This window comes from Sus scrofa, chromosome 7, assembly GCF_054392235.1.
Source record: "Sus scrofa isolate SSC_HxYL_T2T_F1_AM1 chromosome 7, Sscrofa_HxYL_maternal_Yorkshire_Landrace_v2.0, whole genome shotgun sequence".
NCBI lineage: Eukaryota > Metazoa > Chordata > Mammalia > Artiodactyla > Suidae > Sus > Sus scrofa.
The window spans coordinates 123,467,612-123,479,644 of record NC_139389.1 but is presented as its reverse complement, the minus strand read 5'-3'; the positions used below and the strand labels follow the sequence as shown (position 1 = coordinate 123,479,644).

Sequence of the window (12,033 nt, the reverse complement as noted above, 5' to 3'; positions counted from 1 at the left end):
GGTAGAACTGTCTGGCTACTGCTGGTACCAGAGGGACATTTACACATCCCTACCCCAAACACTCATCTAATCAGGCAGCATTGTGAAAAACGCTTGAACATCTAACTTCAATCTGCTTAACCGCCCACCACTTGTTAGTTTACATTAGCGTTTGCTATTTCATGCAGCCCCACTCGCTGTGCAGAAACCCAGCCTTGACCTATAGGACAAGGTCCCTAGAAAGCTTCAGGGTGGCCTGGTGCAAATGGAGCCACAGACTTCTGAGAAATCAAGGCAGAGCATTTGATTCCTGATAAGTGCTCAATAAACACTTGCTGGATAAACCAGCGCTTCAAAACCTATGTACGTTCTCTTCCTTCTTCTTTGATTTGAAGGTAAACAGTTCCTGGACGTGCAGTGAGTGTGTCTTCCCCAGGTTGGCCCAAAGGTTAAAGGTCATTTACCTGGGAAATAAGCAGCAGAGGAAGCGGTGGGCCCTGCTTGGCCCAGAGCAGCAATATAGGTCCAGCTTTGGGGATCAGCCCTGTAGGGATCAGACATATCACATTTGAATGTCAGGCCTGCCTCCAAAGAATCTCAGCCACTGACTTGGCCACTGGTACCTACATTCTCACCATCACGGAAGTGATTTTTGCATCAAGCATCATTGCTCTCTTCTTAAGGCTCTCAACGGGAAAAAAAAAAATTAACCTAAAGTGCAGCATTAACCATTTTAGAAGTACACAATTCAGTGGCATTAATGGGATTCACAGTGTGTAACCATTCTGTTTCCAAAATTTCCATCACCCCAAACAGAAACTCTGTACCTATTAAGCAGTAACTCCTCATTCCCGAAAGCCCCATAACCTGGTAACCTCTAATCTACTTTCTGGGTCTATGATTTTGTCTAGTCTAGGTGTATAATATAAATGGAATCATGCAATGCTAATTTTTTGTTTCTGGCTGATTTCATTTAACCTAATGTTTTCAGGGTTCAGCTGTGTCGTAATAATATATCTTTAGTGTGTATCAGAACACACTAAAGTATGTGTTCCTTTTTATAGCTGAATAATATTCCATTGTGTGTATATGCCACATTTTGTTTATTCATCCAATTATGGATGGACATGTGGATTGTTTTCATCTTTTGGCTATTGTGAATAATGCTGTGATGGACATTAGGTATACTCATATCTGAGTTCCTGTTTTCTGTTCTTCTGGGTATATATCCAAGAGTGAAATTGCTGGGTCATATGATAATTCTATATTTAAGTATAAAAACTACTGCACAGTTTTTCACAGCAGCTGCACCATTTTACATTACAAGCAGCAAGCACAAGGGTTCTAGTTTCTCCACATCCTCACCAGCACTTGTTATTTTGTGTTTGGGCTTTGGTTTTTTTTGTTTTATTATAGCCATTCTAGTAGGTATGAATGGTGTCTCATTGTGGGTTTGTCTATTGACTGATGATGTTGAACATATTTTTATGTGCATATTCATCTTGTGTGTATCTTGTTTGAACAAATGTCTACTCAAGACCTTTGCCCATTTTTAAATTGGGCTGTTTGCCTTTTTGTTGTGAAGTTATAGGAGCCCTTTATTTAGTGTGGATAAAAACCCTTAACAGGAGTTCCCGGGTGGTGCAGTGGGTTAATGAGTTGGCATTGTCACTACTATGGCTCAGGTCACTGCTGTAGCATGGGTTTGCTCCCTGGCCCAGGAATTGCACATGCCTTGGGCACAGCCCAAAAACCCTCTTAACAGATATACTGTTTGCAGACTTTTTTTTCCATTCCATAGATTGTTTTTTCCTTTTTTTGTTTTGTTTTGTGCTTTTTAGGGCTGTACCTGCAGCATATGGCGGTTCCCAGGCTAGGGGTGGAATCAGAGCTGTAACCTACACCACAGCCATAGCAACACAGGATCTGAGCCACATCTGCGACCTACCGCACAGCTCACGGCAATGCCAGATCCTCAACCCACTGAGTGAGGCCAGGGATTGAACCCACAACCTCATGGTTCCTAGCTGGATTCGTTTCTGCGGCACCACGACAGGAACTCCTCACTTTCTTGATAATGTCTTTTGGTGCACACACGTTTTGAATTCTGATGAACTCTAGCGCATTTTTTCTGTTGTGGTTCATGTTTTTGTTGTCATGGCTAAGACTCCATTGCCAAATCCAAGGTCATGAAGATTTACTCCAATGTTTCCTTGTAAGAATTTTTATGGTTTTCACTCAAATATTTAGGTTGTTGACCCATTTTGAGCTAATGTTTGTATATGGAATCAGGTAGGGGTCCAGCTTCATTCTTTTGCATGTGATGATCCAGTTTTCCTGGCAACATTTGTGTAGAGGCTATTTTTTCCCCCATTGGGTGGACTTGACACCCTTGTCAAAAAATCAATTGGCCATAGATATGTGGGTTTATTTCAGAGACCTCAATTCTGTTCTCTTGTTTTCTATGTTTATTCTTCTGCCAATACCACATGATTTTGATTGCTGTAGCTTTGTTGTAAGCTTTAAAGTTGGGAATTTACCAGTTCTCCAGCTTTGCTCTTTTTTTAGGATTGTTTTGCCCATTCAAGACCCCTTGTGATTCCATGAATTTGAGGACTGGCTTTTCCATTTCTGTAAAAAAGACTGTTAGAATTTTAATAGAGAGTGCATTCACTCTACAGATCACTTCGGATAGTATTGCCATCTTAACAGTAGCTCATGTTTTAATATCAGATCTGAGCTTGAATCTCAATTCTGCTACTCTCCATACCAAGTATGAACCTTGGTCACCTCTCTAAACCTGGCGCCTTAGGAAGGAAAATACAGGTAATAGTAGGACCTACTTCTGAGGATTAAAGAAGACTATGAGGTTTAAGAGATAGTGTATGTAAAATACATGCTACTGTTACCACTGCTAGTAGTGGTGTCGATAATCTTCTTTCTAATATAAAAATTCCCCTCTGTGATAACCCTGACCAACGATCCTTGACCCTTAGTAGAGTCTTTCATTGTGTAGTGAAAAAACTCAGCCTTGGAGTCAGACAGATCTGGGTTCAAATCTTGGTCTTTCCTAGCTGTGTGACTTTGGTAAAAATACGTAGCCACCCTGAACTTCCATCTCAGAGATTATTATGAAGCTTAGAGAGACAATAGGTATAAAATAACAAGCACAGCTCTTGGTATGTAATTCCATCCCTCTCTGGTTATTAGAAAGGATTGGTCTTAAACTCGTCTCCTTTCACCTATCCTATCTCTGGAGCAATAGGGCAAGTCCAGTCCTGCCTCAGCGACAGCCATCACATTTTTGAAGACAGCTATTATACATCTTCTTTCCTCTAACATAAAGTGTCCCATCCCTTTAGTCTTGGAGTTGGCGGATATTTCTATAAAGGGCCAGACACTAAATAGTTTAGGCTTTGAGGACCAAGGGCCATTATCAAGGCTATCGTGTAGGTATAACAAGATTGTGTAGGTTTTCACAAGATTTTTATTGGTAAAATTCAAAATATAATTAGTGAGTACAACTTTCTATAATACAGTTCCATGAATGAGAAGAATGGGATTGTTTGGGGGAATAATAGTTTTCCTAATTTGGGTTCAAATTCAGGATTTCCATTCATCAACTTTATGGTAATTGTTCATCCATAAAACCTATTCTTAGCTTTTAGACTTTATGGAAACAGGCAGCAGGTTGGCTTTGGCCCCGAGGCCATACTTTCCAAGCCTCTGATAGGGTGTCACCACCCGATTCTTTGCATGTCACCTCTCACATAGAGCTTTCTTGTTAGTCTGTGTCCTCCCCACCCCCCACCCGCCAGAGGACTTCTGTACGAGTGGATCCTAACATTCGGTCTATAGTCAAGCATTCATCCAGCGCCTCTCTTGTAAAAGACACGCCCCTGGTGAGCAACCTGGACTCCTCACGTCCTTCCCTAGGTCTTGTGTTTCAAGTGCGGTTGTATTTGAAGTCCCCAGAGCCAGGGGAGATGGGCTGAAAACAAAGACCAAACAGTGAGGGCAGTTGAGGAGGCACGAGGGAGAGGAATGAAATGCCCATTTCTTGAACTTAGTGATTCATTTTGCAAGAGTAACAGAACCACGTCGAAGCGGGATTTGAGTAGAAGCCCGGCGCCCCTTACCATGCAACCTGGAGCAGTTGCTTCACGGAGTTGAATGGAGAGCATGCCAGAGGGCAGCATCCAGCGTTCACGCTCCAGAATCGAGTTGGTGACCTTTGAAAATCAACCCCCTCTACTGCCTCTAATTTAAGCATGTTGCCAAAGCAGTAAAATTTAGGCCCTCCTCTGCTTGGAGCCATATTGCTGTTTTAGGGCAAAAAGAGAAGTGGGAAACCGGGCCATGGATATGGGGGTTTGCCCTGTTTTATTTCCAGAGGAGAAACTTCGAGCCGGCCTTGACGGATGGTGTCTGTTTTTTCAAAACTGGGCGGGAGGGCTTTTATTTGTCACTCAGAGTCCCGTCCGCATGCTCTGTAGAAGCTGTTCCTCGCCCCAGACTCCTTGTAGATGAGCTCTCTCCAACTCCACTCTAATTTGTACTTTGGTATTTAGTGAATTTAGAAGTAAGGGCTCTGGCCTGAGCCTCCGAAGACCAGCCTTCTCGTTTCGGGTCTGCCACTGTGTGACCCCGGGCAGGTCCCGTCTCCTCTCTGGGTCTTCATTTCCTCGCCTTTAAAGTCAAGATGGGACGAGATAATCTCAAGGTCAGCACGTTCTCAGATTATGTCAATCCGTGGGTCTAAGCAATCGTCCAATGTGTCAAAATTGCTTAGCTTTTCATTGCTAAAGAAATGAAATATTCGTACGCCATGTTGCATTTTTTTTAATTGTCACACCACTGCCAGGAATTACATTTTATTAATTGACTCATTAAGTATCTAGGATGTAGAGAAGAGAACCTTTCTAATCAGTTGAAGGATCTGTGTTTACAAGACCTTTTAGGATATGGCCGGCCTGCCCGCAAAGGTGAATAATGTTCTTTTTTAATAGTGAGGAAATTTAGACTTCAGCTCCAGGCTCAATTTGAGGGGTATCTGATTATTTTATTCCTGCCCCCCCTCCCCCACAGTTTTTTGGATGCTGAATCTCACTCTTGAATTCCAAAAATAGACCCTGGCTTTTCCTTGCTTGTGGTATTGTACAGCTGTCACTGCCATGCACCCAGTTCATGTCACTGGGCTTCGCCTACTAAGAAGGTAATTGCTAAATCCCTTTCTTATGCCAGAAGAACTTCGCATTCCTGGAGCCCCCCTCAGAGATGGCTGATGTATGAAAAGCCAGAACAGGAGATTGGAAAGGAAGCATTCTTACTACCAAAAGGAAATCACGTTTTTGGACGTGGCGTTTTGACGACACTCAAATGAAGAGGATGCCAGTTAGAGCCTAATTGTTGTCCTGCCACATATTCCTGGTATTAAGTGAATGTTATCTGGGAGTTAGCGAGGTGGCAGTAGTATGATTACCGTGAACAGGCCTGTCTTTCCTGGTAGAAAGAGTGCTCTTGCCAAATCCATCTTCTTTCTCGTAAGGGAGATGATTTGGAGATGTCACCTGCTGTTCTGTGTGGGTGACTCAGGGATCTGCTGATCTGAATTGGACCCCACGCCCCTCTCCCCAGGCCCACACTGTCGTCTCTCCATGGGACACCGGAAGTGGAAAAGGCCAGCATCCAGCTCTCATCTCCACCTTTCCACGCCCCCCCTGCCATCGACGGGCACCCGCACCCCATTCCCAGGGCTCCTCTATGCAGATCCCCACAGCAGCATCTGACACTTTGTTTCATAAAAACAACATCAACAGAGGTTTGTGGGAGTTCCCTGGTGGCACAGTGGGTAAAAGATCCAGTGCCGTCCCTGCTGTGACGCAGGTTCAGTCCCTGGCTTGGGAATTTCTGCATGCATCAGGCATGGCCATAAAAAACAACAACAACAACAACAAAAAAAAAAAACAATCGGTAGCACGTTTATAGCAATTACTCTGTGCCAGACACTCCTCTAAGCATTTTACATGTATTATTTCCTCTAACCCCGTAACAGCCCTCTGGCTGGTGAGCGACGTGTTTGGATTAAGCTCAGGCAGCCTGATCTCAGAGCTGGTGCCTTTGACAGGGATGGCTCTCCTCTCAGCCTCCTGCTGCCTCTGCCCTTCCTCTCTAGCCACCAGCCATGCTGGGCCTGGGTGACCAAGGCCGCCTCTTGGATGCTGCCCACCCCCATCCATCTCCACCCCCCAACACCCACATCTTCCTAAAAGTCCATTTTCAGCAGGAATCGTAGATTGGAACCATTATGAAATGTGAATTATTTTGTTTTGTTTTATAGCATACATTCCGTTTCTAGTGTCCTTACTTCATTAAAATTGGAAAATTTAAGTTTATGGACCGGACGCTATCTGTCATTTGCATCTGTGATTTGCTATCAGAATAATATGTATGCTATCTGTGATTTGCATGAAAATTTGCACCAGGCCAGAGATCAAACCTGAGCCTCTGCAGTGACCTGAGCCACTGCAGTCAGAGTCTTAACCCACTGCACCACAGTGGGAACTCCAATAATAAATTTTTAAAGAAAAAAAAACCTGGGTGTTCCTGTTCTGGTGCAGTGGTAGCAAACTCAACTAGTATCCATGAGGATTCGGGTTTGATCCTTGGCCTCAACCAGTCGGTTAAGGATCTATCATTGCCATGAGCTGCGGTGTAGGTTGCAGCTGCAGCTTCGATCTGCTGTGGCTGTGGCTTAGGCTGGCCACTACAGCTCCAATTAGACCCCTAGCTTGGAAACTTCCATATGCCACAGGTGCAGCCCTAAAGAGCAGAAAGAAAAAGAAAACTGGACATTTTTATGCTGTCACAAGCAGGTATGATTAGGGTGCTTGACAGGGATAGTCACACAGTGTTGGGGTGAGCAAAGACCTGGTCTGAGGGAGGAGCAGGTGCCCCTAGCAACCCCCAAGTTCCCTTTGCTCTTAGAGACATTCTCAGGAAGAGCTTTTCCTTTTGTGATTGGGGTATATGGACCTGAGCTGCTCAGGGATTTACATAATCTCAATGTTTATAGGAACACAGGAGGGAACATGTTGTAGAGCCAAGTGGTCTGCTTGGCGTCAAGATTTCAGGAGCATCTGGAGCTGTCTGGGCACTTTTTCACAGCCAGCTGCCGTCACCATACACAGGGTGCCAAGAGCGCCTAGGAAGACAGAGCCATCGACTCTGAGGCCAGAGCTCAAGTACCTCCGAATTGGATGGAGGGTTAATTTGTAATCATTGGCTTGCATTTGCTACCTCTCTTTATGGCATCCCTGTGGCTTACAAAGCATGTGGCTGCTCCGGTTGAGAAAGCGGTCCAGGCTGGGAGCAGCATGCAGAAGATCTGCAGCATAGAGGGCATCGCGGCCCCTGGAAATCTTTGTCAAATTGTGCACCTTTGAGATGGGCCACAGCGGTACTGGCGGATGTCATGGAATCCGTGAAGTTTCTTGAAAATTCTGCAAGCCAGAAAGGCCTCGTTCCTCAGAGTCTCAGAGATCCCAAAGGGGACACAGGAACAAGGGCCCCATCAGCAGTAAAAAAATATTGCTGAATCTCAGAAATAGTTCAGGGAACATGTGGCATTTTTAGAGGCCTTTTTATTTAGTTCTCCTTGGCTTTCTGCAGCACGAGTGGGCCTGATCTGTTGAGTGGCTTGTCTGTAATTAACGCCTCAGAGGCAGTGGAGTGTGGTGGGTACGTGTTCCAGCACTGGAACCAGACTGCCTGGTACAGGTCCTGGCTCCACCGCAATTCCCAGAGACCTTGCAGTCACGTGGCAGAGCTGTGCTCCATTTCCCTCCCCCGTAAATATAGCAGTACCTGCTTGTGCCGAGTCAGGTCGTTAGGACCAGCAGATGAGACAGTTCTTGTAAAGCAAGTAGAATAGCGCCTGGCTGCCCAGTGTCCTCAAAGAGCTTCTTGTCTCAGCCAGTCCCGGCTGCTGTAACACAGCACGTGTTTATTTCTTCCCAGCAATTCTGGAGGCTGGGAAGTCCAGGATCGTGACTCTGACAGGTCTGATGTCTGCTGAAGGCCCACGTCGTGGTTGCAGACTCCTGACCCCCTCACCTCATGGGTGGGGCCAAGGATTTCTCAGGCTCCACCCTCACAAGCTCATCACCTCCCAAAGGCCCTCACCTCCTACCATCATCACATTGGGGATTTCAGTATATGGATTTGGGGCGGCAGGGAGACATACCCACTTATTAAGGAAATAAACGTATATTCTAGTTTGGTTCCATAAAGTAGCACAGTATTTTCAAAAGACTCCGATTGAATCCTTTTCTAAAATGAGGAAACATTTTGTGAAGCAAATAATTATTTCTGGTATAATGTATTATAAGTTTGAATTTGCATATATTAAATTTAGGTAAAGTGATAGGTATTATGTTGCATTTTCTTTCTCAATATAAGAATGTTAATTCTTTTACAAAAGAAGGAGTAGCTGACCTTTATTTAGCACCTGCTAGCCTGTATCTGGAATCTCGTTCTTATTGCTTATTATGTATTAACTAATTTAATCTTCCCGCTAACTCTCTACGTTCATTACTGTTACATTTCGCATTGACTGTAAGGAACGTGGGTATAGAGAGGTTCATTGGGTTGCCCAAATTCGCACACTTAATCTGTGGTGATGCCTAGATTCTTTATTTCTAGCCACTGTTCAGGTTGCGAGTTCCCTATTCTGGAAGGCAAAGGTGCTCAGGAAGAAGTAGAACCATTCCTCATTGGGAGCTAGAGGTCGGGGGTGGTGTAAGAGGGGCCGGAAGCATTTGATAGGGTGCACCTTCTGGGCCTTGGTTGTAGGTAACAGAACCTGACTTGATTCAGGCAGAAAAGGCATCTACTGATGCCTACCATTTAGCACACAGGAACTGCAGAAGCCTGAAGAATAGGGGTGAGCAGAAATTAAGGAGGCAAGGCCCCTGACCCAGTCTAGGAGGACACAATCAACTCTGAAAGGCCTCCACCAACCCAGCTGCTATTGTGGCCCCAGGCCTGGGCCCAGGAAACAACTTCCAAGGGCCAGTCCCCCTGCCCTGACGTCTGGATGCAGCTCCTGTGCAGGAGCATCTGATTGGCTGGGCTCAGATCACGTGACACACTCCTTTTGCTTCCCTCCTTCATTCACCCTTAGAGTGTCAGCCAGAATCTGTTTCCCTTCTCTATGGGGTGCTCTCCCCCATCTCCCCTGCTCCAAACCAGAAAGTCAGAAGAGTTTTGAGGTGATTGGCAGCCAAAATGACAAATGTCCCCTTCTTTGGGGACGTCAAGGACGATGCTTCCCAAGTTCCCTGGTAGCCCCAAGGTTCTGAGTCTTCTCTGTGAGAGCCCGTATTTCCCTGTAGCACCTGGAATGAGCTCTGTACCAATTAGGCTTCCAGTGAATGTTTCTCCCTGAAGATAATGAGTATGTTAGCCTTTGGCACAAAAGAAAATAAGGACGCACACTTATTTATAGCATCGAGCTTTTTGATTCGGAACAGACTGTTTCAGCTGTGAGCTCCTTTTGTTTATCGGGAAAACAGTTGATATTTATCATTCCTCTTAGCAAAAGGAGGAAGAAAAGCATTTAAACATTTAAATGTTTCTGTGTATATATTTAAGTACTTAGTGGTTATATTGCAATGAATTGTTTGAGTAGAGCTGGTAGCACAAACCTCGTTTTTGCTCATCATACCCCCTTCTCTACACACACTGACTCTTTTGCCTAATTCCACCCAGTGGGAGCATCATTCTTGTTTCCTTCATCTCCCCTCGTCCCCCTTCCCCAAATCAGTTTCCAGGCACTGTTGGATTTCACTGCTTTGGCATTCTCTCCATAGCATTCCTCTCCTGTCCTCCCCAACCCGTTCCCAGCCATACCGCCCCACACCTGGATGAAGTCTCCCCCCCACCCCACGCCCCATCTTGCCCACTTGATCTTCTTAGTGAGCTGCTTCATCTTTCGCCCCTACTTAAAGGCACAGTACTGCCTTCTTGTTGCTCATCTGTGTAGCAGAACAGGTAAGAAGATTCTGCGGGCAGGTGCAGATACCAGCTCTGCCATTCAGTGTCTGTATTAGTGAGAAGTATATCCAGGAGCAATGAACAAAACCAGCGTCTTGGGCCTTACCCAAATCTGAGTGTATTTTTTCCCCACGACGAGAAGTCTGGGGAGAGGCAGCCATGCCAGGCTAAATGCGTTGTTGCGCATGTGATCAGAAAGAGGAAATGAGTGTCCAGCCTACATCCTGTACCACCCCTAGTAGGGGCTTATCAACTGCTTATACTTGGCTTTTTAAGATATTTTTAGGGCAGGTTTTCACAGTAAACCAGCCAGCATAATATTCACTGTGGCTTTCTCTGTAAATACCATTTGGAATTCTGGAATCCTTTTCTCTCCTCTCACCCCTTCACTCTACCTGTACCATGACCTCCAGTGTGTCATGTTCTTTGTGGCTCCTTTGTCCCCCCCACCCCAGCTCTCTCCCCTCCCTCCTCATCCAGCCACGAATCCTGGAATCCTGCCCATCCTTCTCCGACCCTCCCCGGCTGCATGGAGCATCACTAGAGGAACGTGGCTACATGGTGTCGTGGGTACCACTGTGCGTCCACACCACAGTCTTCCAGGTGCCCTGATGGGAGCTCTCTGTCCCCTCAGAGTGAAGGTTTTATGTTGTTTAAAGCTTCTCTGTTCTTCTTTTTTTTTTTTTTTTAGGTCCACACCCTTGGCATATGGAGGTTCCCAGGCTAGGGGTCAAATTGGAGTTGTAGCTGCTGGTCTACACCACAGCCACAGCAACATGGGATCTGAGCCATGTCTGTGACCTACACCAGAGCTTGCCCAATGCCAGATCCTCAACCCGCTGAGCAAGGCCAGGGATCAAACCTGCCTCCTCATGGATGCTAGTCAGATTTGTTTCCACTGAGCCAGGACAGGAACTCTGCTTCTCTGTTCATTTTTAAAACTCCTTGCCAAGTTCTTTATCGTTCCTCCTAGAAACCACTTTATTCCAATGTTAGGGAGAAAACATTGGCTGAGCGGGACAGGCCCCTCAGGGTCTCTCCTCTGTACTTAGAAAACCCGCCTCCTTGGGAGGGGGCCTTACATCCGGGGCCCATTGTTCTAGGGGCCCGGCTCTCTAATTTACCTCCTTGGTTTCTTTCGTGCTTGCTTATTCCTCTCAGGTTGCCTCCTCATTCCCCTTAATCCTAAAAAATCTCTGTCTCTTTCTCTTTCTCTCTCATAAATGCGTGTGCATGTGCACACACACCTGTATACACGAGACCTTCTATGCCACAGGTTTGCTCCAAGGTAACCTGCAGGCCAGAGATGTTGGGGCCCCCTTCCAGCCCTACATCTCACCAGCCCTAGGTGGCCCTCCCGAGCTGACTCTAACTCACACACTCTTCTTGGTTCTGAAGTCCCCGGACCATTCTGTCCACCCTCTTCCTGGCCTTGGTCTTCCACCCCCACCCCCGACCCCGGGATCTTCCTTAAGTTCTGACAGAATCATGTCACTTGACCTCCATTTGCAGATTTCCGACCTCAGCGGGCATTGAGGAGACAGAGGAGCCAGGATCTCTGCCTGGATACTTTCTCATGCGGGACCGGGCTGGGCTAGGGGTGGGGGGGGCGCAGAGAGTGACCACATCACATTGAGACACAGTTATGAACTTGAGGAACGGATGGAACAGCTTTGAAAAGGAGCTGCCATGTCAGGCTCTCAGGGACGTGCCCCAGCCACGCCTGCCTTCCAGCCCGAGTCCCCTTCCTGCCCCCGTACCCTTGGCCGGGTTTACACTGGACCACTTGCTGTGGGTACCACTGCATGTCCACACCATGGTCAAAGCCTCCTCTCTGTGGCTCCGTCTCATTGCTTGTCCCCCTCCTCCTGGAGTACCGTTTCCGAATCACCGCTGTGTTTTTCCCCTTCTCATCAGTGAACACCCAGCCCAGTGCCATTCTTCCAGGATGCCTTCCTTCATCCCCAAGGCCACTTTCCTGCAGTCCTGTCTGTGTCC

The 12,033-nt window shown here is 46.4% G+C and overlaps 1 protein-coding gene across 10 annotated transcripts in view; it reads left to right on the top strand.

The window, feature by feature from the left end:
- The window catches only part of TTC7B (tetratricopeptide repeat domain 7B), a 249,029-nt gene that overhangs the window by 129,604 nt on the left and 107,392 nt on the right, over positions 1-12,033 (top strand). The gene's annotated exons all lie outside the window — the stretch shown is intronic.